Source organism: Rhagoletis pomonella, unplaced genomic scaffold (assembly GCF_013731165.1).
Source record: "Rhagoletis pomonella isolate Grant_MI unplaced genomic scaffold, Rhpom_1.0 Rhpom_scaffold_00004, whole genome shotgun sequence".
In the NCBI taxonomy this organism is placed as follows: domain Eukaryota; kingdom Metazoa; phylum Arthropoda; class Insecta; order Diptera; family Tephritidae; genus Rhagoletis; species Rhagoletis pomonella.
The window spans coordinates 63,288,638-63,315,612 of record NW_023458558.1 but is presented as its reverse complement, the minus strand read 5'-3'; the positions used below and the strand labels follow the sequence as shown (position 1 = coordinate 63,315,612).

General features: G+C 35.8%; 1 protein-coding gene across 3 annotated transcripts in view; it reads right to left on the bottom strand.

The window, feature by feature from the left end:
- LOC118737963 (CTL-like protein 2) overlaps positions 1–26,975 on the bottom strand; it is a 41,684-nt gene that overhangs the window by 8,707 nt on the left and 6,002 nt on the right. The window contains exon 1 of one of the 3 annotated variants that reach the window (XM_036468801.1): positions 19,222–19,365. The exons of 1 other annotated variant lie outside the window; for it this stretch is intronic. The gene's annotated coding sequence lies outside the window, so the exon portion shown is untranslated. Of the gene's footprint in view, positions 1–6,840; positions 7,220–19,221; positions 19,366–26,975 lie in introns of those variants that run through there. One more of the 3 variants, XM_036468803.1, reaches the window with a different exon arrangement.

Genomic DNA, 26,975 nt, shown 5'->3' with positions numbered 1-26,975 from the left:
GCCAAACCCTATGAAAAAATGTTGCCCGACAAGAAGCGAAATTACTGTTTTTTTCTTTTTGTTAAAAATAAATTTCCCAAAGAGCCACGTTTGAAATGATTGAAACGAATATAACATCAAAAGCAATTACGAAAATGTGGTTTAAAATTATAGTGCACACTTTCTTCTTTCATGTCTAGTAGTTTGTTTTTTAAAATTGGTCCACAAAAAACCGAAAAAATATTATTAAAAGGACTATTACCTTGTTTATACCGATACATAAAGCGCTTTGACCCATTTTGCTGTGATTCAAATCGGAAGCATAAACCAAATTTCAATGCGCTCAGAAATTCATAAGTGTATTGATCAAATTTGTTTTCAAATCGCTTTTTTATTTCTCACATCGGTTGGAAAACAGGTATAAACACATCACTTATTTGATCCGAAGTGAAAAAAGGCTGGTTTTCTTTATACAGCCCGTTTTAAATTTGAATTATTATTCAATCGTAAAATCTTTTCTTCTGGTAAAATCATGAAAAGTGTCAAGCAATCACTGGTTGACGTTTTTACAGGAAAAATGGTTTTTTTGTTCCCGTACTTTTTGTTGTTACTCAGAGAGTAATTTTCCTGTTTGACAGTTTTACAGGATTTTTCACGAAAAGTATTGGATCAGAGCTAAGGTATATGTTCCCTTTGACGCATGTCAAAGATCAAGTAGAAGTGGAAACTTGCATAACTTCCATTTAAAGCTCGGTTATATTGGAGCTTGAGAAATAACTAGATGGTTTACAAGGTGACGTATTGTTGTATGTCGTAAAGTTGTTAACGACTAAATAAATGTTTAGAGGACTTGAAACAGCAACCAACTATTTTTTAACGGTGTGAATTTGATAATAAGAATTTTATGGTAGCTGGTGAATCCCTTAAATATAGTTTTGGCCGTTTTAAGTTTCCGACATACAACAATGCGACAGTATACAACTCCTTGTGAACTCCTAAGTATGTTTAAAGACACTTTAAGATGATAAGTCTGACTTTTGACCAGTTTTATTACACAAATAGTCCCCCGGATAACACGACCTAACGTCGCATCCACACTGGCAAAAAATATTGGCTACAATTTCTCATTTTGTTTGCCGCGTTTTATCGGTGCACTTGCACAACATGTGCATTCGGAACAGTCCGCATTGATTTTTGCGAATGCGAAAGTTAAAATTTATGCGGAAACTCCGCGGTTGCGAATGCGAATATTCGCAACAACCCTGATACATATGTATGGTTAATTTCTTGTAGTGTATACAATCTCATGGTTTACGAAAAAATAATTCTTTACTAAATCATAAATTTTGCGATAAGTTTACAATTAATTATAATGATACATACATATGTACATATGTAAGTGTGTAAGTCTTTTTAAAAACTGAGTTTTGATTCGGTTGAATTTCCTTAAATTTCAAGTATTACTAGTTTTTGTTAAGGTTACTTCATTGTAATTTTCGTTGTTGGTGTTTCCGAAATACATCACACTAACATTGTGTTTACAGATCATGTATGGTAGGTATATATATGTACGTAAATACAATGCGAACAAAATAATCAACCCAAGGCGAATGTGTTGTACGTGTCCATTGAATGAAAATCAAAAAGGAACACACATATTTACTACACAAATACATAGACTTATAATTATAGCAGTCTAGTCATTACTTAACTTGGAAAGTTACATTAACTAAATAACAATAAGCAACTTACGCATTGCACATTAAAGGAATCGCTTTCAAATTTTTGTGAACGCGTTCACCTCCACTTCCAATGGGTGAAAATAGATGACAGCGACGTGTGCGTTGAGAGGAACTAGAAATCTGCTTTATGTGTTATGCATCAAAGAACATACACATGCATGTATGAATGTAAGCATGTACATAAATATGTATCGTGTGCCACAACACTTTATTCCATTTACTTTCAGTAATTCCATTTCGTAGAGCAAGGGAGGAATGAATCCAACTTTTAGGGGAATTCGATAATAATCCTGTTTTATGGTAAAGCCCAAACAGGGTACACAAGATATATCGATATTCTTGTCTTGTCTCGTGGATACAATTCAATCGGAAAGTTCATTGACTTCAATTAGCCCGTACTAGTACTTACCACGGATATTTATATCCACGTATCCTCTGGGTAGAAATCAAACACCCGTTTGGGAGCGAGCTAAAGTGAGAAGGCGTAAAACTTCGCGTGTACTGGGTATAAAGGACGACAAACGTATAATTTAAGGGTATGCACCTGCAATATCCGGACCCTTAATAGCGAAGGTGCTTCTGCCCGGCTGGTTGATGTCCTCGGGAAGACAAAGGCTGACATCACCGCCATCCAAGAAATGCGATGGACGGGGCAAGGAAAAGTAAGCGTGAATCCTTGTGACGTCTACTACAGTTGCCATGTAAAGGAGTGCAAATTCGGTGTTGGATTCGTGGTAGGAGAGAGACTCCGTCGCCGAGTACTGGCGGACCGGTGGACGAACGTCTAGCCACAATCAGCATCAAAGCTAAATTCTTTAACATCTCGCTCATCTGCGCCCATGCCCCGACGGAAGAGAAGGATCAGGCGTCCAAGGATTTCTTCTATGAGCGCTCGGAACGTACATATGAGCGCTGCCCCCGACACGATGTCAAAATCGTGCTTGGCGATTTTAATGCCAAGGTGGGCAAGGAAGGGATCTTTGGCGCCACTATCGGAAAATTCAGCCTCCACGACAAAACGTCCCGAAACATGGTAATATGTAGTACTAGGTTCCAGCATAAGAACATCCACCAAGCTACATGGCTGTCTCCAGATCGAAAAACGAGAAACCAAATCGATCATGTGGTGATAGACGGAAGGCATGCTTCAAGCGTTTTAGACGTACGTACACTCCGAAGGCCAAACATCGACTCGGACCACTACCGTGTTGTAGCCAAGATACGCACCCGCCTCTGTGCAGCAAAAAAAGTGCGCCCAACAATGCAAGGAAAGCTTAACGTCGAAAAGCTGCAATCACAACAGACGGCCAATTTATTCGCCAATCGACTTACACACCTGTTCAGAGCACTCTTCAACAATCCGACATACGTGAGCAGTGGAACCACATTTCCCGATCATTAAGTACCGCCGCCGAAGAAGTAGTTGGATTTCAGCGAGCCCGAAATAACAACTGGTACGATGAGGAATGTCAAGAATCCGCAGAGAAAAAAGATGAAGCCAGCGAGCATGTGGGACCGTTATAGGGAACAGAAGAAGGAAGCGAGACGTATTTGCCGCAATAAGAAGAGAGAGGCCGAAATAGCTTGAGCTTGAGTGCGAAGAGCTTGAGATGCTGGCCGACAGGAAGAACGGCCGAAAATTCTACCAGAGGGTTAGGCGACTTACGGAAGGTTTCAAGACCGGGGAGAACTCCTGTAAGAACAACAATGGCGACCTAGTGACCGATGTCTAGAATATACTTAAATTGTGGAGGGAACACTTTTACAACCTACTGAATGGAAGCAGAAGACGAACCCGAGTCCCCAGCCGATGATGATGGAGTAGCTGTCCCACCGCCTGACTATGACGAGGTACGAATAGCGATTACGTGGCTGAAAAACAACAAATCTGCTGGAGCTGACGGCCTGCCAGCCGAGCTATTCAAGTACGGCGGCGGGGAGCTGATGAGGTGCATGCATCAGCTCATATGCAGAATATGGTCAGATGAACGCATGCCCGACGACTGGAATTTAAGTGTGCTCTGCCCAAACCACAAGAAAGGCGACCACGCCATACACGCCAACCACCGCGGAATCAGCCTTCTAAGCATAGGTTATAAGGTCTTACCTTATCAGCCACCATATATCAGGTATTCACAATACGCAAAATCTTGGAAAAGACCCGCGAGAATAGGATCGACACACACCATTTATTTGTCGATTTCAAAGCCGCTTTCGACAGCACGAAGAGAAGTTGAACGAAGGACAAAACGAAGTATCTCCTGTCATCACACAAACAGTCAGAGCATACGCGTCTTGGCAACTACGTCACTGTTGACAGTTACAAGTTTGAAAAATTAGACGACTTCGTTTATTTGGGAACCAGCATTAACACCAATAATAATGTAAGCCTTGAAATCCAACTCACTCTTGCCAACAAGTGCTACTTTGGGCTGAGTAGGCAATTTAGAAGTAAAGTCCTCTCTCGTCGTACAAAGATCACACTCTATAAGTCACTCACCATGCCTGTGCTGGTGTATGGCGCGGAGGCATGGACAATGAAAGCATCTGATGAAGCGGCTCTTGGAGTTTTCCAGAGAAAGATTCTGCGAAAGATTTACGGACCTTTACGCGTTGGTGATGGCGAAAATCGCAGACGATTAACGATGAGCTGTATGAGCTTTACAACGATATAGACATAGTGCAGCGATTTGAAATTCAGCGGCTCCGCTGGCTTGGCCATGTCGTTCGAATGGACAGAAACGCTCCTGCTCCGAAAATATTCAACGCGGGCCGCGATGCTGGTAACAGAGGAAGAGGAAGGCCTCCTCTGAGTTGGAAAGACCAGGTGGAGAAGGACTTGGCTTCACTTGGCATTTCCAATTGGCGTCAGTTAGCACAGAAGAGAAATGACTGGCGTGCTGTTTTGGACTCGGCCAAAATCGCTTAGGCGGTTACAGCGCCAATAAAGAAGAAGTACTTACCCAACTTCCTACCACCCTAATGTACCACTATAATGTCGGTAAATTAAAGCTCGCAAAAGATCATTAATATTTTGCTAAGAAAGTATTTCGTTTCGAAGGCAATTTCATTTTTTTGGTCTTTTAATTTTTCGTCATATCTTCATGTATGAAGAATTTTGGTTTTATTTGCTGCGAGGTGGTACGTTCTAATGTGTGTACTTGATACCAGCAAATGTTTTGGTATTTGTCTAACAAAATGAAGCCAGTGAATATTTTTCAGATATTTGTTTCCATTTTTAACCGACTTCCAAAAAAGGAGGAGGTTATCAGTTCGTCAGAATATTTTTTTGTTTTTCTTCTATGTATGTTACCGCATAACTCTGGACCACGTCAACCGATTTTGATCATTATTTTTGCATTGGAGAGGTGGTGGCTCAGAGATGATCCCACACTAATCTGGTTTAGATCCGATCATTGGATCATTAAATATATATGTATATATTTTTGTAAATCGGGGTTTTTTTGCTAAAAATTACTTGTTTGTATAACCAATTGGCTTAAGACTGAAGAACAACATATTCCAAATGGCCGCCATTTTCCTCCCAGCAGCAGCAAAGTCGCTTTGGCCACTCAACGATTCCAGTGCGCAGACCACGCAATGGGACATTTTCCAATGCTTGGACAAAGGCATGCTTCAAAGGCTCAATACTTGGATGTCGAGCAGTGCAAGCCATGGTCACCAGAATCGACGATAATTTATAGTCCAATCGATTAAAATTTAGGTATCAAATGGCCAATCATCATCATGGCCAGTTTGAAACATGATTTTGTGCCTTTTGATCTGATATGGAGTCTCTTTTGAAACACCAAGCGTACGCGTTGAACCCTTGGAAAGAGTTAGGATGCATGCCACGCATATACCCCATTGTTCTGTTTATTGAATTATTATTTCAATGTTTAAATCTTTTTCAGTAAACAGAATAGCTTTGTAATCTTTTTCCGCGTACTGGCGAACAAGGCCTTCGATTGCTATATATCGCACACGATCTTCAAAAGTGACACCACTCAAAATTCGGCATTTTTAAATTATGCACTAAAAATGTACACAGGGCTTTTATTTACCTTTCAGCAAAAGCCTAAGCAAATTTTTGATATAATTTGTTGAAAAAACCTAAAGTAAAGTCTCCCTTGTCCATATAATTAGCATGTGCATTTTTACTGACGAACGTGTAATTTTGTTATCTTTGAAAAAATATCAATTGTTTATCGACTTTTTTGAAAAAAAAAAAATTATTTGGAATACTCAAGTTTTTAGCTCATAACGTAATCGTAAATTTATGATATGAGTAAATTTTTTTAATCTTTGTATCGGTTATGTGATCGAAAAAATAAAAAAACATAAAATAAAGAAAGAAAAAATAAGAAAAACCTATTAAAATTCATACACAATATGTACTACTGGAGTTACCCAGTAAAACATATGATCATCTAAAGATTAATCTTTGATCGCTTCTTTGTGAGCAATAGATTTACTCTACAAATCTCCGAGCGTCCGTTTAAACAATGCATGTGATAAGAGGCTTTTGAGCTCCTAACGGACGATTAAGGGAGTATTCTTTTGAGCTTCTTTTGACATTCGAAACGAGAAAAAAGGTAGTAATCTTCTTTTTTTTTGGAAAAACTAAGAATGCCTTAATTTCGCGCTTACTGCTGGATGGACAAGTCACTACTCCTTTACTGCTCGGTTGTAGTATTAGTCCATACAGTACATTACGGTACTTAGGCGATTTTTCTATATGGCTGCGGTTGTAGCAATTAATGCTCATAACAATTAATTTATGTTTTAGTCGTAAATCTATACCTTTTTGGCAGTGTTTGCAATGCACACTTTTATGACTACAGCACTTTCACTATACATACATACACGCGCGACTTTAAATATTGCGACCAAAACATCAGACCAGGCAAAATTCACGTCAGCATAAATTTTTTATATACCCGTATTAAAATTGTATACATTGAAATTATTTGTATAGGCTTATTTAACCATTCTACAAAGTCTCTCTCACGCACGCCAATGCACATGACTTCATAAATAAATATGTGATAATTTAGCAAAAAAAAATCACTGCCATATCATTAAGTGGCTAAAGAACTTTTGCCGGTAGAGAGCTCACCTTCTAAACAAAAGAAATGAAAAGACGCAAATATTTTAACTGTACGTTCTTGTACAAGTGTATGTTACACCGGTATAATCCAAAGAGAAGCAAGTCAATACAGATACCTGTTTTAATACACGTTGTTGTTGTAGTAACTATACATATCTACACAACTTATTACGCACCGTAGCTCTTGTTCTTGAACAATAATTTTGTTTTAAGTTTCTACTCGTCTACTTATACATATGTATGTATGTACCTATGTAATTGCAAGAGCGCTTATTTACTTAAACAATTTAAGTTTAATTTATTTTCTATTTGTTGTCTTTATTTTGCGACCGCGTAACTCACGGCGTATGATGTATTCCACTGATCGCGTTCAACTGCGCTCCAAGACACAGCGAACTGGCAGGGCAATGTCATCAGTTTGGCGATAGCGATTACCCAGCAACATACGGACGTAATTACTCGTACTTTTTTCTACTTTAAAAAAGTATATATTTACTTATATATGTACATACGTACATATTCGCAGATTGTAGTAGAAATGACAATGACACCGAGAACAAAAAGGCAACGACATAACTATGTAGGTGCATAAATACATACATTGCATTAAGTATCTATGTACATATGAATGCAAGTTATGGTAGCTGATTCATGTAACAAAGATCAGAATTTAATTATTGTTATTATTGTCGCAGAATAATGACACTACAGTAGGAATATTAATCCCGGGATTTTCGGGATTTGTAATTTGCACTGACGGCAATAGTAGAAACCGGTATTGGCTATATTACGTTTTTTATTTAATAATTAATATTTTTTATGAATGTTTAGCTCATTATATATATAACACTACGCGATAGTAAATTTTTAACACAAATTCAATATATTCGCAAACCATGGGCCAAATATAGTAAAATTGCATCTTTAGATTTCACTCTGACGTCAGTAATTCAAAATTGATTTAAAAAATTCAGAGAAATGTGCTTACAGAAGAAATATGGGTATAAAATTAAAGAGGAAATCCTGTAGAATTTAACCAGATTCAAGTTTTTGGTGCAGAAGGACTGGTTAGTATTGAAAAAGTCCTTTTAAAATTGTATCCTTGAAATTTCGCAATATATTAAAAAATTACCTATTCGTCCTTGTGAATCCAAAAAAATTATTTTTTTTTTAGATTCTAAAGAAATTTCCTCTGGCATTTGGTACCCATATTTTTATTCTACATTGCATTGATTTTTTTAAATAATTTTTGGAATTTATCATATCTTTGAAATTAAAAAGTTCTTTAAAATAAATCCTGACATCAGAGAGAAAAAATTAAAACGCCACTTTAAATAAACAAGTAATTTTTAGCAAAAAAAACCGACTTTAAAAAAAATATATATATGTATATATCATGATCCAATGATCGGATCTAAATCAGATTAGTATGGGGCCATGAACCAAAAATACAAGATCACCTAATCAAAGAAGCAAGAAAAAAGTATATTTCTGAGCGTTTTTGACATCTGCCTAAGAAAGAAAACAAACAAAGAAAACGAAAAAGGCGCTGATTGAGGCCGATGAAATTGGTATTTATTATAAAATATACAAAGTGAAACTTGATGATAATTAGCAAAAAAAGTTCATAAAATATGGTTTTCATGATTGAAAGTGTTTTACAATCGCATATCATTACCATGCGCCGATTTTTCAATGCCAACGTTCTGGCCACAAACGTGCACCCACTTTTCACGCAAATTTACGCCTTTTGCCAAACCAAACATACGCACAAACTTGTTCCAATCAAACAGCACTTCATTTTATACCATAAATATGTAATAAACCAAAATTTATAATTAAAATCGCTGCAGAAAACACATTCAATCGCTCAAAAATCACTACGAAGAGGTAGAAGACGGTGTAAACAAAACCGAAAAACGTCAAAAACGCTACGAAAACTTTTTTCTGAAAATCGATTACAAATACAACAATGGCTGATTAGGTGATCTGTAGTTGTTGGTTCATGGTATGGGACCACCTCTGAGACACTACCTTTCCGAAAATAATTATCGAAATCGGATTGACGTGGTCCAAAGTTATGCAGTAACATACATAAAAAAAAAATATTCCGACGAACTGATAACCTCCTCCTTTTTTGGAAGTTGGTTAAAAAGTAGGTTTCAAACCCATTTATTTATTATTTATTTTGTAGGAGAGCTTCTCAAACAATATAGAAGCAATTTTTTCGATTTAAGTTGTTGAAAAGTAATGAATATCCAAATACCGGGACTACATCGGGATCGGAAAAAGCTGAAAAATTTACATCCCTACACTTCAGTAGATAAATGGCACATCCATGAAGAGACACGTACTAGTGCCGAACTGTTTTGTTCAGACCATGGGAAATCAGTACTTTCACCTCAATGTTGTCATCAGAAAGTCCTCAGTACTAATAGTCAAACTACTCATTTGTGCCATACTACAGGAACAAAAGTGTAAATGTGTTAGAATTTTTGCCTGAAGTGCTCAGCAATATCTTGTAAGGGGAGTTTATGGGTGTTATATTCGTCTCACCGCCATTCTCGTGAATCAACGAAGGTACCTTATGACTCAGAGCAGACCACGACAATACAAATCATCAGTTTTTGATGCATTTTTTTGGTCGATATGGATGTGAATTACATAAACAACAATTAATTAAAAAGAAAAAAAATGGATAAGAAGAAATTACCCTTTAAATATATGTTTTGTTTCGGAACAAGTAAAAAGTATAAGTTCGAGCGAAATCGAACTTTATATACCCGGCGCAGGTATCAAATATCGTCCTGTCAACTTTCCCTAAACTACCATTTCATAATAAGCAGGGGTGTTTTTCTCGATTTTAAACGTTTTCGATAATATGCTGAGTTAGACTAAATGATATAATTGAACCAAGTTTGGTAGAAATCGATACCGAGATAGACCTTTGTAGTCATAAAGTGGGCGGTGCCACACCCAATTCCTAAAAGTCTTAAAAGTTTATTGTTAAGAGATTGTAGAAAGTACTTTCTTGGAGTCAATTTGATTCCGCAGTTATTGAAATCTCGGAGTTTTCGTATGGAAAGCGGGTGTAATTTTAGTCCGATTTGAATATTTCAACGAATTGCTTCTCCGTACTAAGATTATAACGTGCACCGAGTTTGGTCGAAATTGGTAAACCTGTTAAGGAGATACACATTCGTGGTCATAAGTGGGCGGCGCCACGCCCATTATTCAAAAATCAATAACAGTCTAATCTTCTACTAAGTTTTTATTGCAATCAGCTATTTTAAGTCACTTAGCTTCAGTAGTTATTGATTTATTGCAGTTTTCTTGTCTCTGTAAATTACCGTCATATGGGAGGCGGGCGTAATTGCCGCCTGGTTTAAAACATTTCTTAGTTGGACTCTATGCAAGGCTCGTAATGAGTAAGGATTGGTCAAGGGGCCAGAAATATCGTAGTTTTTTGAAAATACCGTTATGTGGGAGGTGGGCGTGGTTGCAGTCCGATTTCTCCAATTTTAAATAGCAACCTACCTTGGATAAAGGGCAACGTAAATACCAAATTTCGTTGAGAAAATTTTTGCTCGGCTCATCGTGTACAAGGGCAGACGGACGGACGGACGGACAGATGAACAGACAGTCACCGCTTAATCGATTTCTTTTTTCATTCTGATCATTTACGTATACATACATTTGTCTATATCTATCTCGATTCGTTTTGCCTGTTACAAACAAACGTTATGCGAACAAAGTTATAATACCCTTGTGCACAAGAACGCTCGGGTATAAAAACTGCGGCAGATCTCTAAGAAAGATTAGATTCTAAAGATTAAACACATTAGTAAACTTTTTATTCGTCGAATTACACTATAGCAACGTAAAATTTTCAAAACAAAAGGTATATCTGGCCTTGAAGTGATATTCAAATTCAGATAAACTACATTCTTAGTTTTGTTCTATTGAGCCATTTCTTCTAGGAATTGGCCTACTAAGGTTTTGGATTTTTATTGCCTTAGTAGGTGCATACATACTATATATCTTTGCCATAAGACACATATTGCTTTAATTTTTACAGTTTTTGACGTGTTAAAAATTTGTCGAATTTCAATTACGTGCTTTGTTGGCAGTTTTCTTGCTCCAGTTCAAAGTAGATATCAAAGGCCAACATTTTTCAGCCCCTGGGGTCAGCTTATACTTTTCCAAAGGATTTTGATGCGCAGAAAACTTTAACAATTACAATCAAAAATTTTAAACTTTTTTCAGAATTTTTAGAAAAATTTTAGGCATGCAGATTTTTTTTCCTTAAGCCCAGCGGCTTTTTACCCTCCATTCTCGCCCAACCGACACGAGGGACGCAGTCCGCATGACGTACGGAACCTTTTTTTTTAGTTTGTCTAAAACTATTCAGCTACAGAATCAAATTCATCAGCTCATTGGATATGGCTCCTTCCACGGTGACGGGTGTGACATTTCAACTCACATTTTAAGGCTTAATTCTAATAATAATAATAAAAAATTCTTTAAAACGAGTATTTTGTAATAGATTTCCGAGATATACACAATGCCTAGAATAAAAATTTCAAAAACAATTTAATCCGAACGAGTTATCTGAATTTTAGCCACTGTGGCGGGTGTGACGAGTACGCAAACCAAATTAGCTACTCCTTACTTGCATCAGAGTTTTTCTACTAATTATGTCTTCTGCTTATGGTTTTAAATAGTTCGTTGTATAGTTACATAAACATTCTCAACATTTACGCCAAAGTTGCTTGCCGCTATTGGAAATTATAGATTATATGTTCCAAATTCTACTGTGACGGGTGCGACTTGACTTTGTGACGGGTGTGACAAGTTGAGCATGAATACATAAATACACATCATTAGACAACTAAGCTAACTTTATTTCTCAAAAAATCAGATTTTACGAACACATACAAGATTCTGCCACCTAAAGACGGGATAATCCTTGATCGGACTCTTCTTCTCCATTGTATGCCTTAGTAATTGTAAAGTACCTTATTTTTAAATAGTATGAACCTATTACCTGTCAAACCGAGGCCGTTACCTGTAGGAACCGTTTCAGATACTTTTTTTGCCCTGACGGTTTCTTTTTATCCGTGACAGCATAGCTTAAGTTTTCCCATCGCTCGAGCAACATAACTTTATGATTAGCTTTATCATCGCTGATCACAAACAGATATATGACACATTTCAGATTAGCAGATAAGTAACGGTAGCAGTCCCTGGCAGAATTTATTGAAGTTTGTCAAACTTTAAATTGTGAGGGTGTGACATGTGACGGGCGTGACCAACATAATCGGTTCTTTTTACGAAAATAAAAGCATATAAAATACTTAAAAGCAATTCGCACATATTTCCATGTGCCATAGCGTTACTTTCGTCAGCTTTTTCACACTGTCCAAGATATGTTATCCTTCAAAAAATAACTATTTTGTGTATTTTGTGACGGGTGTGACATTAAAATATGCTTTGCTTCAACATATAATAAAATATTTAGTACTTGCCCGAAAAATTTGAAAATTACGCCATTACAATGCTAACGAATTTTTTTCTCCACTGACGGCTTAAACAATACAAAAAAGGTAATAGACTACGAAAATCAGTCTTGTAAATTTTGAAAAAAATTAACCTCTCATAGGGGTTTGTAAATGGTACAACCTAAAGCAAAAAAAAATATCTGAATTTGCGATAAATTTCTGAATTTTGTCTTTCAGTCTTCAAAGTTAGATTTAGTTACTCTTACTTACTAGGAATAATACAGTCACATTCTTTAGTTTATTTTCGTTTCATTCGGTATCGATTACCGTGGAATGAGCCATATGCTAAAGATAGTATTTCAATTATTGAAAGTGGAAATGATAGTTTTCTTTATAGTAAAAATCGAGTCCGATACATCAAACGTGCTGGAATGAGAGTAAAAAACTTGACATAAACAACGGAATGATTCGTTTAGTTCAAAATTAGTTTTGCATGGCTTCAAAAATAGAGGTCGACAGTGTCTTGACACTCGAGAAGGGACATTAAAATTTACCTCAGTCAGGAGCGCCGGGCTATTAATCAAGCCTGTCATTAATTTTACGATAAATATTATACCTAGCATTTCTCTACGACTTGCGAGTGTAGGCAAATTTATGAGCTTTAGACGACTTGTGTAAGGGGGGGGGGAGATTGTAATCTAAATCCGAGTTAAAGTCACGCAACGCAAAAAGCAAGAATTATTTTTGAAGTGATTCAATCCTCTCTGAATGAACTTGGTAGCGGATTGGGGATAGCGGAGAGTTTCGCTATGCCTCGATAATTTTCTATAGAGGACCTGCTGCCGTTTTTGTGAAGTGGTATTATGAAAGACACCTTCCAGGCTGACGGAAAACGCCATGTTTAAGTGACAAACTGAATAAAGTTGCTGAGGGCTCGCAGATGTTCTCAGCGCAGTTTTTAAGAAAACAGGTCAGAATATAATCAGGTCCAGGCCTAAATGACGCTTTTAAGGTTTTTAAATAGTGTAAAACTTCATCGGAAGATATTACTGGAATATAAGCAGAGTTGATTGGACAAAGCTCGTACGGATAGTCTCCACTTATAGTGAAGTCTACATAATAATTGGACCTAGAGAACTGAGCAAACATGTTGGCAATGAGTTGGCTGTCGCTACACACAGTGTTGCGATAATGCATAGCGGACGAAAAACCATGTACTTTTCGCTTTGAATTTACGAAACCATAAAATGATTTAGGATTGTTAATTAAATTTTTCTTAATTTTACATAAATATGAACTATAACATTTCTTATTTAATGCAAAGTAGCTATGCCGCAAAACTGAGTACTTTACGTAATCACTGTGTAAGCCCGTTCTTTTATACAGTCTAAAAGAATCTGACTTTTGATTTTCAATTTTTTAAGCTCTTTAGTGAACTATAATTGTATTGGTTCTTCATGAACAATATTCCGTTTTGGCACATACTTTCGAAACAAATTGAAAACAGTATCATTAAAGTGCTCAACGCTACGCTCTACGTCATCTCTATATATTGGCCAAGATAACTTTGAAAGTTCTTTGTTAATTTTCCTGAAATTTGCTTTCGCAAAAACATATCTAGTACTACATAGAACTATACGACTTATTATTATGTTTTTCATTTATGATTTCGTAGCTTAACTCAAGAGCGGGATGGTATGCATCCTCTGGCAAAACTAGGGGATCACACCGATTAATAGAGGCCTTCGGAATATCATCAACGAAAACGAGATCCAAGACCTTTCCAAACTTATTTGGACTTATATTTATTTGTTTGAGGCAAAGTTCAGTCATTTCCTCCAGAAATAAATTGTAACTATCTCTAGATGAAACTGGTACAACATCGGTGTCAATGATTTTCCATGAAATGTGTGGCAGGTTTAAATCACCCAAAACAATCATAGAATCGGATACCGTAAGCATTGCATTACGGTCTCAAGTAAAGAAACTAGCTGCATATATGTATACTGATACGGCAGAATTACGAGGGATGTAGCAAAGTGCTAAATAAATATAAATCTTTCCAGCCTGTACACGTATACATTTAAATTCGGTATATTCAATGACAGGAACACTAACTTCCTCGGATGGTATCGATGAATGCACCGCAAAGAGAACACCACCGCCAATTCTGCCCTCGCGGTCACTCCTATGTATTTGATATTCATTTGGAAGAATTTCGGAATTAAAAATATGAGGTTTGAGCCATGTTTCGGTCAAGGAAATAATATTATAATTGCAGTCAAAACCTTTTAAGTATAAGTCAATGAATTTGGTATTCAAACCTCTAACGTTTTGATAGTAAATACTTAAATTAGACTAGCGAGTTAGTTTTTTGAATCCGAATTAAGTTTAGAAAGTTTAGCTACGTTGTTATTACTTTTATTAGGTGTATACTCAAACTCGCGAACAAACGCCCCGGTCGGACAAAATGAACTACTTAGCAGTGAATCAAAATCTTCGGCAGCAACATCAATTTTAAAAGATGAAATATCGCGATCGTATTTCAAAATTAAATTTACGAATAAATACATCTTTAGTTCTAATTTATCATCCGAAAAAGTATCTTTAGCAAATCTAGATCGGATTGAAAACAGCAACAGGCAATAAAATGTTTGGAAATATAAGTAAATTCATTTTATTATCCTTGCCGCACTCACATGCTTGTTGAGCGCGTTTTTCCGTAATGAATTCAACAAAAACTAAGATTCGCCATACCCCATACGCCTAATTAAAGGTTAAAGGTATTATATTCGTTTTTGGTTTTAAAAACTATATTATAACAAGATCTCATTTTTAAAATAAAAGATTTTTTAAATCGATTTCATGAATTTTATTTTAAAAAAATTGTGATTTTTTTTCAGAAATTTCGCTTTTTTTTAAACAATCTGGACACTCTGGTTTAGAACCCTATACCTACTTCTAAACAAAAAAAAAAACGTATTGACACTTAAACTAATCACACAATTACTTTAATTTACATACGTCATTTTTTCCTGCGTAATTGCCTACATACTTACATAAGTGGAAAATCTTAAAAGGAAATGATGAGTAAACATCTAGATAACCATTCGACCAGACAACCTCCTACCGATCAGGTGATAATATTTATCATTTAGAAACATCAACAAGTATTCTGCATAATTGCGATGAGGTCTGACTCATGTGAATCATTATTGGTTTGCGATGTACGGAAAAATGCCTCCGGGAAGAAGAATGGCTTTATTCATTTTATTTATATGTACATACCAGGGATGTTGCGAATATTTGCATTCGTATTCGTTATGCGAATGATTCGCATCATTTTACACATTCGCATTCGACATTCGCACTCGAACCAAATGATACGAATGTTTTGCGAATGCGAATGTCTACATGGGCTTTCTGCCACTCTAATATCGTTGACAATAACCGGCTTTTAGCTTCAGGCGCTATACGGTTAAGTAGTTTATCAAGCAACATTGATGTGCCTTCAACCAGTACTGCTAAAATACTTATAAGCAACTTAGAAACAATTTAAGATTCCTCCAGCGAAAGCGAAGACTCGGATGAAGAATCTGGAGACATTAAAAAATTGAAATTGAAGCTCAATTGAAGGCCTATCTTAAAGAATAAATATAGTTTAAAAAACTAAAAAAACACGCTTGTAAAGCATATCAAACTAAAAAGTAAAAAATAATTGTTAATATAAGTTGAAAATATAATGAACAAAAAATACTAGTATTATTGTGAAAAAGCGCGGGGCGCTCTTTGCCATATTTTTCGTCTATCGAGCAACCCACACTTTTTCACAATAATACTATGTAGTATTTTTTGTTCATTATTATTTTCAACTTATATTAAGAATTATTTTTTACTTTTTAGTTTGATATGCTTTAAAAGCGTGTTTTTTAGTTTTTTTAAACTATATTTATTTTTAGTTTTTTAGTTCGATTTATTGTTAAAAATAAAATTTTTTCTAAATGCTCGAGTGCTCGAGCCGGAAAGTAAGTAGACGGTACGCATGCGCAGACAGCGTGGTTGTCTTACTTGCTCTCACACAGAGGCTGTGTGTGGAAATTATTTAATCCTGGCGATCCTAATCAGGATAATGAGATAAATTTATGAAATTATTATATTGTCGCTGATACTTGATAAGTGTACAAAGTTTGAATTAAAACTGTCCGTTTAAAGTGGGTCAAAATCGAGTTCAAAGGAGTTGGTTACAAACATACATACATACAAAAATACAGGTGAAGCTAATAAAAGGGTGTTAAAAACCGAGCTCATCTCGGTGAAAATCCTCTCGATTGGTGGAAAACTAAACTAAAATACGACAAATTGACAGGTCTGGCCCGAAAATATTTGAGCGCTCACCCGCCAGCGTCCCAAGTGCATAGCTGCCAACTTAGCTCAAAACGTGCCATTTTTGGCCCTCCTTTACTTCAAATGGCACTTAGTTTTTCAATTCGGCACAAAGTGCCAAAATGGCTCTTTTGTAAAAACAATAACATTTCAATACATTTTTGCGTGTAGTTCCTACTTTTCTCAACTGAAATTTTCTAATTTATAAAGGCTATTCAACTGGTTTATCTTATTTTATTATTGCACTTTTGTTTTGAAAATGTGGTTCTTGTTTTATTGCTAAATGGGAATGATTAAAAAGAATGGCACTTTTATTTTTCTATTTGGCACATTTGGCACTTTTTCATCACCAATATGGCACCTCATAGCTGAGGTTAGTTGGCAGCCCTGTCCAAGTGAGCGATTGTTCAGTGAAGCAGGCCTTACATGAGCCTCTAAGAAATCGCCTCATGGGAAAAAGGCAGCAAAATTACTTTTTTTGAAATATGATAGGCCCCTTTTAAACTTTGACTACTAGATTAAAACGCTATATAGGTTAGGAACTCTTTCAATGTTCTAATAATTTAAAAAAAAATTTAAGTAATAAAAACGATACCTTAAGTCGATTATAGCTTTTCCTATAGTTATTCCTAACATTCGCATTCGCATTTCGAAAATTCGCATTCGCGAATGTGAAAAAGATGGCATTCGAAACATCCCTAGTACATACATATGAATGTATGAATGTACATTAGGGTGGTCCAAAAATAATAAATTTTAATGCTCTCACACCTTAAGCTTAGTATCCAGAAAAGCAAAAACTCTTTGAAATAAAAAATTTTCTGAGGCCGCTCACAGCGCTCAAAGTTTTCTATGTAGTATGTATTTTATAAGGGAAAAAAGAATTTTTCATAAACATGGTATAGAATTTTTGAAAATCAATATTTTTCGATTGGAAACCCCCGTTCCTCTTCAGGAGACATGGTACAATAATATCCTATTGTTTATTTAACCATTTTTTAAACTAATGACTTTTTATGGGTTCCCCCATTGAATTTTTGGGGTTTTCGGGAGACCTGTAAATGGTTAATAAACAATTGGGTATTATTATTGGAAGTCTCTTGAAGAGAAAAGTTGTTTTTTTTTCCTATATAAAATACATAGAAAACTTTGAGCGCTGGGAGCTAGGAGAAGAACTCTATACCAGTTTTAAATAAAACACAGGATTACATTCTTTCCGGTATAGAACATCTATAGGAGGTGAGAGCACAAAAATTCTCGCTTCCCTTTTTTGGACCACACTTATGTAGGTACATACATACACATATTTTAAAATATTGAAAATTAATAACTTTTGATTGCATTGTCTTGTTTTCTTGCAGCTGATAAAATCACAGTTTTTTTGCTTCATAGATGGACGCATTTCTATGTAATATACATACATACATATGTATGTACCAAGTTAGAAGCTACATACTAGAGATGGGTGCGGGATATCAGGACCGCCGGGCCGGGATGGGCGGTATCGGGAAGGTCTTTAAAAATTTTGCGGGTCGGACCAAACTAAAATCCTTTCCCGACATTCCCGATTAAAACCCACAACCTCCGTAAATTCAGAAAATCTTCCTTAAATACATTTTATGAAATAAGCACTTTTTTATGTTTTATTGACATGAAAACGAACAGCAATGCAAAAAGATAATAATCTGAAGATGGCAGACGGGACCCGCGGTAGCAACGTCTACGTCACGGTAATGCGGTGGTGAGTTTTTGTTAATACGCATATCCCATAAGATAGATCGTGTCAGCTGACACTTCTCCGTTTTTACGTCCGTGAGTAACTGCGCTTTTAAAAATTTAATTTTGGGATGGACGGTATCGGGATTGAAATATTTGTCCCGTGCCCATCTCTACTACATACCTTCTTGTTTATGTCCATACAGATCTACATACCCATACTTTTCATTAAACACAGTTACGTTGTAAACAATATGCAAATATTTACATACATATGTATGTATTTGTTCCTTAGTTATATACACATAGTAGATGCTTGTGTCTAACAATGTATGGATGTACATATGTACGTATTTATAGCCAAATAAATAAGTTTCAAAGTTTTGCGGTCCCAGAACTATCGCATACGCTCCCCCTATGCGACAACGACTGTGGAAGCAATAACTGTCGCACCAGCGCCGCTTAACACGCTGCGATGTTGGCGGCGGTACGTCCAAGATGGCACGCGATAAAGCACGATAGGGAATTGGTTAAACGGAATTCCTGGTCGCGGGCGCGGCTATGAGAGTGCTTGGTGGGTTGCACCGACCTAAATTGCGCTGCTGGTACAATTGTCGCAACTGGATAACACGCTATCCTATAACTGCATACAGCAGCGAAAGTTAATTCAATATCGACTGTTTACTGTTAGTTGGATATTTGCGTACATATGTACATAAATATTACGTATGTATGTTTAGTCATTTACTCCACTAGTATGATGCATTGCAGCAATTAGGTACAAACTTACAAATAGAAAAACAATGTTTTTTTTAACAACTTGTGCGCGGGTCACTCTTGATTTCACAGAAACGCGCGGGTGCGTGAATTGCTTAAACAAACCAACCGCTTGTATGCTCCGCTCCAGTGAGAGTTCCGCGAATAACTAACCGGTTTAAATTGTATAATTTCAATCCAAACTTCTCAGCACCAGTCAAGCTAAACGCGCTGCTCCTAATACTCCTACTACTATTGTTATTATTGTTGGGCATACATATTTCAACTCCCCTGTGCGCTATGAAGCAGTAAACAAAAAATTACACCTACAAAACTATGCTATGTATGCTAAAAAGTCGAGTACTTGTGTACCAAAGTACAATAAAAACCCCTGAATCTTAAATTCCCCCTTAATATGTATGTATGCATATATACATAGATATGTGTATGTATTTCAATCACAGTTGACTAGCTTTATTTTGCATAAAAAGTTTAATTCAACCAGTCATTCCCAACACAGACAACAAAAACTGGAAATGTGGAATATCGAATAAAGAAAGTTATCACATTTACAACAACAAAAGCAGAGAAGATTTAATAACAAAGCAAGACATAGGTATGTATATACATTAGGGTGGTCCAAAAAAATGCATGTGAAGAAGTAAAGTCGAAATTTGTCGCTCAAAGCACCCAAAGTTATCCATGTATTTTATATGGGGGAAAAAACAACTTTTCGTAGAAATTAATAGAGTAGTTAAAATCAATATTTTTTACCAGAAAACTCTGTTTATCTGCAGGAGATTCCCAATAATAATACCCAATTGTTTATTTAACCATTTTTTCATTGCAACTATGTATGTATAATTTATAAGTCCGCCAAAAACCCACAAAAACACCGAAAAACTGCTATGGGGCGACCAATAAAAAATCGTTAGTATTAAAAAATTATTAAATAAACAACTGGGTGTTATTATTGAAAGTCTCCTGAAAAGAACCACAGTTTTCCGATCAAAAAATATTGATTTTCAAGAATTCTATACCATTTCTACGAAATATTTTATTTTTCCCACATAAGAATACATGGAAAACTTCGAGCGCTTTGAGCGCCCTCTAAATATTTTTTGATTTCAAAATGAAAAATAGGGGTATACTTTTTTCGATATAAAATAATCCTAGGTGGCGAGAGCATTACAATTCCGAATTTACTAAGCACCCTAATGTATATACATATATGGGCAAATCTAAAAAACAGTACACTTCAAAACACAGTTTAATTTTTTGATTTGTGTGGACACCTATGTTTTATTAATGATTATATGCGTAATCTCTTAATAAATCGATAAATACAAGTGTAATCTATTTAAATCAAGTGCTTCAAAAGTTAGACGAGGAATAAGCATCTAGATCACTGAAATAGAAAACGAAAGAATAAGTTGGATTTGAAAGTTCAACTCATTTAATTGAGATGTTCTTAAGTAATTCAATGGCATCCCCCGTTTTACCATATTGGCCTCGGTTTTTGAGATAACGGTACTTGAAAATTTTATTAAACTGGAACTATTTTATAAATAACTCCCTCAGTTTTGAAGTTATTTTACCAAAAATTTTGCACATGACTATTTTTTAATATTTCCTTAATTAATTCTGAAAATCATCGAAATAGGCTAATTTTAACATATACATAGCTTCCATACAACTGATTATGCAGATATGTGTACATCGGCGTAGCCAGAATGAAATTTAGGGGGGGTGGGGGGGACGGTGGCTCGACCCTATTAACCTGGCATTTCAGGGTACTTACATAGCAAATTCACTTGTTTTTAATATTTGTTTGAATTAAAACATCTATAACTCAAAAGTTATGCAACAAATTGATTCAAAATTTGTTTGAGGCTTCAAGTATACATCTATGAATTATATCCAAAGCAACCAGCTTGATATAGTTTACAACAATAAAAATTAAGCTAAATAACACAAAGGTTGCTGTTTTTTTAGATTTACCCATATGTATGTACCCTGCAGGGAAACCCCGTACTAGAGAATCAAATTTCTAGTTGAGTACTAGTTCCTTATCGCCTAAAACGAACCAGTCCCTCACCTGTCAAAAAGCAAAGAAATGTGTGACTTTTACAAAACTATTTTATTCTACTTTTTAAAACTACATACTGCTAGCTTAGAAATTATATTTTAATGCAAGAAGAAAGAACATTTAGAAACACATCGTTTCTAAAAGATTGAACCAGCTGCATAGTTTATGGATAAAAACTTCCAAATCTCGTGTATATATAAGCGAGTCATTTCAGCATGCTACTGTGGCTGCTTTCGTCACTGCCGTGCGCTGTGATTTCTTACGGTATCTATTCAGTGATACGCAAATTTGCTACTCAAATGCCAAGCAATACAAAAACTTTTCATTTCAGATCTAGATCTAAGGTGAACTAGTTTGAAACTATAGAAAAAGGGATACAAAGCGATCTAGATCTCATCTTACTGCCGGTTTCACGAAATCAATATAAGTGAAAAATTATTTTTTCTGTCAGTTTCCATACTAAATTCAATTAAATTGCTTTGTGAAACTGAATATTACAATTTGTCAATTAAAACTCTATTAACTGAAACGAGAGTGTCAATACTTCCACTTTATTATAAATACTAAAATTTATTGGAATCCAAAAATGGATACACGAAAAATGTTTAAAAGATCTGATTAAAAAGTTGAAAATTTGCACGAAAATTTATTGAATTTTTCTACGTTTTGCACAGGCTTTAGAAATAAGAGTTTTACGTTTTTTGTTCCAATGTAAACTATATTTTTATAAAAAACTAGGGAAAACAATTAAAATAAAAAATGGAGCACTGTGAAAAATTCTCTGTGCCATTTGTATGTATACAAGGCGCTTCAAATCGGCTGTGAATTCTATCTTTTCAAACTAATACCGATTTCGTTTCTACTGAAAAATGCAACCTTCTCGTTGCTCTCTACGCACAAACACTGACAAGAGGGGGATGGGAAGGCAACATTTTTTGTAGAAACGAAATCGCCATAAGTCTTGACAACTGCAATATTATCGTAAGATTTTGATTTCCATCCTTTTATTTCTTTATAAATCTGTTGTTTATTTAATTAGGTTAAGTTTTCAGAAACGTATCTAGTAATAAGTTCAAAGATTTTCTGTTATTCGGCTTTTTGCATTGAATTTTTTTATGAAATACGGCACTGCAAAAGACTATGTCTTAATTGTGTTTTAATAATAAACTTAACTAAACTAAACAATACTTTGTTAGTGAGATTTTAAGCTTTAATTTTTTAAATAGTTTTTGTAATATATTGAAGTTACTTTACGTTTAAAACTTTTTTATTTCTTTATTGAACAAATATGGCAAATTTTTATGTGAGTGGCAACGCTGGCTAGCATGCCAAAGGAAAATTAACACGAACTATTCATGTTTCTAAATTCTCTAGAACCGAACCAATTCGGTGCTAGTGCGTTTCCTCACGGGGTACATTTGTATTTGTAAATAAGTATGTAAATACCATCTACAACATATGCGCGTAAAAGTTGAGAGTATGTACCAGTGAGTGTATGTGCGCCAGTGAGTGATGGAGCACACGAAATGCTACTATCTCACTGTCTGTATGTCTGCCTTAAGACGGTCAATGCGACTAAGTGTGATACCCTGAAACTTGTTTTCACACTGGAAGCTGGTTGATTTCGTGATGGCAACGCACTTTTTATAGTTTTATTGATTTCCTTTGTTATGGGGAGATTTGCAAAATTAAATGAATGCTACTGTACTATTTTGTTTTTGTTATTACGATCCCCCCTCTTGACACTTATTATATTCTAATTTAGTTAAGAATACACACACATGCTTTAGTGTTTCATTGTTTGTTTGGTACTTTGGAAAAACGAATTCACCTTTCCCGACATGTTCCCTCGAGCAAAGATGAAACACTGCGAATATACCGACACCCACATTTTATATCACTGAAGCAATTGTGATGCAATGGGGTATAGTAAGGCTTTTGGGTAGGCAGTGGCAGTTGCTCGTGTGGAGCGGCTAAGGTCTGATATGGCCACCATCCAAGTAATGGAGCAAGGAAAGATTCGCATACGGCCTTGGAACGTCTGCCACGTAAAAACGGAAAAATTTGGTGTTGCATGTGTAGTGAGAGAGAAAGAGGAAGAGACCTTGTCGTCGGGTACTGTCGTTCCCCCAATGGACGAGCGTGTCACCATAGCCCGCATAAAATTTCGAAATTTTTCAACAATTTTGCCGACGGAAGGTTGCGTTCAAAAGATTTCTTATAGCAGCGGTTGGAGCGCACCAACAGCCACTTGCGTGTTACTACATACAGTATCGGTCATATCTATAGCACGCCATTTCAAAGTGATATTGTGTGCCACTTATGTTTATTTATTTATTTTTAAGAATTTTCAATTAAAATACAGTTCTTTCTCTAACAAACCCCATATATGTAAACCCAAGTATAACAATTTGTAGAAAACTTCAAAAAAATGCAACGAATTTTCACCTAAGTTTCAAACTTTTTTCTCGGAAGTGTTAGAATTTTTTTGAGTTCGCAGTTTTTTAGCCACTGCAAAATTTTCGTACATATAACCAATTTAAAGAAGGATTTACTCATTTTCTGATGAAAGCTAGTTTTTATATTTGGTTTATTACGCACTGCAGTTGTTAAGGATTTCTCGTTAATTTTCATTAACTGCTTCATTCACCTTATGTCAAAAATTTGTTGTATCAAAAGGATAAAATATCGATATTTTATTTCCGGTACCACTACCAATATTTGTATCGATACTTAGCTTCTGATACATCATTTGATACTGGTATCGATACTTTTATGGTATCGCAACATCCCTATGTAGCAGTATAAGGTAACCACCCCTTTTTCCCTTCTTCTCTCAATATTTGGCTTTCATGACAGCTTGCTATCCACGCTTAGGCCTAAGTACTTGAACCTGCCGGAGAGCTGCAGGCGGACACTCCGAGGTAAAAGCCACATCGGAAACCCTATAATAATAATAATAAATTGGTCGGTAACCAGGTCTGCGGAATGGTAGTGCGCGCTGTTAACCACTACACCACAGGGGCCGGTAACGTATAGCTCGTAACTGTACTTCTAAAGTTAATTTTTTTTATTTGTAATTTTTGGCAATGTTTTCTTTGTATTATAGTCACACTTATGTACATTGCAGGCTTTTTTCCTTTTGGAATAAAATGTTCGGAAAACCTACGACACACTCACGTTTCGAATCAACAATGCATGGCAACGGCAACAATGCATGGTATGTACAGTCAGTGCCAAATGTAAGTGTACACCTCGTTCTAATATAATATTCACAATTATTTTCATGAAAATTAAATATTTATGAAAATATAGTTCGTTCTATTGCATAAACCTTATAAATAAAAGTTTCACACTTTATATAAAATAGATTTTGATCACGCGTTATATGGAAGAAAACGCGGAACAACCTCCACAAAAAAGTCTAAAAAATCAACAGTAATTTTAACGACTTGAAATTTTCTAGAAATTCTGAATAGAAATGTTAATGAAAATTTTTTGAATTTTTATGAACCTTATATAAAGTGTGAAACTTTGATTTATATGGTTTATGTTATTTTTCATGAAAATAATTGTGAATATTACATTAGAACAAAGTGTACACTTACATTTGACACTGATTGTAACTATGCTTTTGTACTTGAAAGTTTATTCAGGCAAAAAAAAATAATAATAAATATAAACGCGATTTTCTTGCGTCTTGAAACTCGTACTTTGTCCTACTCAAATTTAATGGGCTATAAATGTGCATTCCAGTTTTTCTAACAATTCGGAATAAAAAGTTTAAAACTTTTTACGGAAATTGCTAAAATTTGTTGAATATTTGTAAAAAAGTTTGAAATTCGGATTTATATGGTGCTTGTTACATAATGCCTTAGGCTTTTCTAAAAAAGAATAAACATTAAATAAAGAAAAGAAAAATAACCAAAACTGGTCAAATTTCACTTAACTGAATCAACTTGCCACAAGTGTATATGTACATATGTATTTTTTATTTGTAACGTTTTTATCAAAATATAACGTTCTTCAGGCTTAAAACTTTTGAATCTTACCTGGGGTACATATCCTCCAGTTGAAACAGTCCTGCTAAGCTAAATGTTCATCTGGTAACCCTAAGTAGGGGCCTTCCCCGACATGCACACAATACCAGTTCCGTATTGTGGGGACGACTGCGCAGCCGCAGGTGACCTCCCAGCTAGTTACCAAGTTCAGGTAACTTCCAATCAATGAATCAAATTAAAAAGAGTATCTAAAAATCCTCCCGTAACCATAAGTGCCACATCATCTGCACAGGTGACCACCCGACATCCCGATTTTTCTAGTTCCTACAGAAGATCGTTTCCAACCGCGATCCAGAGCAGGGTCTCCACCGGCGTGCGGAATGCCCCTATTGACTCTACGCAGATCGGAAGCCCTCCGCCACGACAGTTTCGTCGTGAAGTAAGCTTTAAATAAGCCCTATTAGGTTGGTTTCAACCCCCAGAGAATATTGCCCCGAAACGACAATGTCGGGGAAGGCCCCTCCTGCGTAATCTTTGAGTGTAGGCAACTTTAACAGGGTGTGTATATCGGATCTACCGACCGTCATTTGCAATAAGTATTTTGACCTTTCAACACTCTACCATTAGTTGAGCAAGAGCAAACAACAAACAGCCAGGCGTCACAGGCGAAGGTAATGAAGAAGGCAGGATCCACAGCTCTCAATGGAAGTAGAGAACAGTAATGTTGTATAAAGCTGCGATTGAAAAAAAGCTCGTCTTAAGGTTGATGTAGCACGATATAATGGATCAAAGTAGGAAGAATCGCTTTCCTAAAATGAAAGCTTTACTATACCTAGGCGAGATCGGCCTATAGCTCTACAAATGAAACACTAGTAACCTAAGCGGCATTTGTAGAAACTACAGAGCGACTGGTTTCTTAAACTTCTTTGGAACCCATAATACTGCACTATGATCTGGCGACTACTATTTGCTGGCCAAAAGTCGAGAAGTAACCAAATTTATTTTAAACTTAGTGTTTGGGGTTTTTTGAGGTCACGGATTTCGAATATGATGCCAGATTTTTGAAATTCAAAATGGCCGATACAATATGGCGACCAAATTTTATAATTTTCCTTTTTCACCAAAAAGTTATACATAAGGGGGTTTTCGCTGATTTTGAATCCAATGTCAGATTTTTGGAATTTATAATGGTGGATCCAATATGGCGACCAAATTTTATAATTATATGCGTACCGATTTTGAGTGAACTATGCTTTATTCACTATGCAAACTTAAAATGCAAACATCTTGCGAAAATTACCTAATCTAGAAAAGTTGTATACAGGGCCGTCATCTACGACCAAAAATTAAATTTGCGTGTTTCGGCGTTTTTTTTTTTGTGTCATTTTAGCTAACCTACAGTGTAATTGGCGTGAAAGACGCCTTTTAGAGAAAAATTAAAACTGGTTTGAATAAATACATATGTATATTCAATGTATTCGAAAAACTATAAACGTATGTATATTAAATATGCTTCAGCCTCAGTGTGCCCGCGATAAACATGCCGCTTGTTTATGTGAATTCAAATGTTGTGGCACCATGTGGCTATCTAAGTACAAATTCTGAATCAAAACTTCAAGTCGGCACCGGTTATCGTCATCCAGCAGCAATAAAACGTTATATTTATGAACTAGTGAACCCGCATGGCGTTAAAATGCC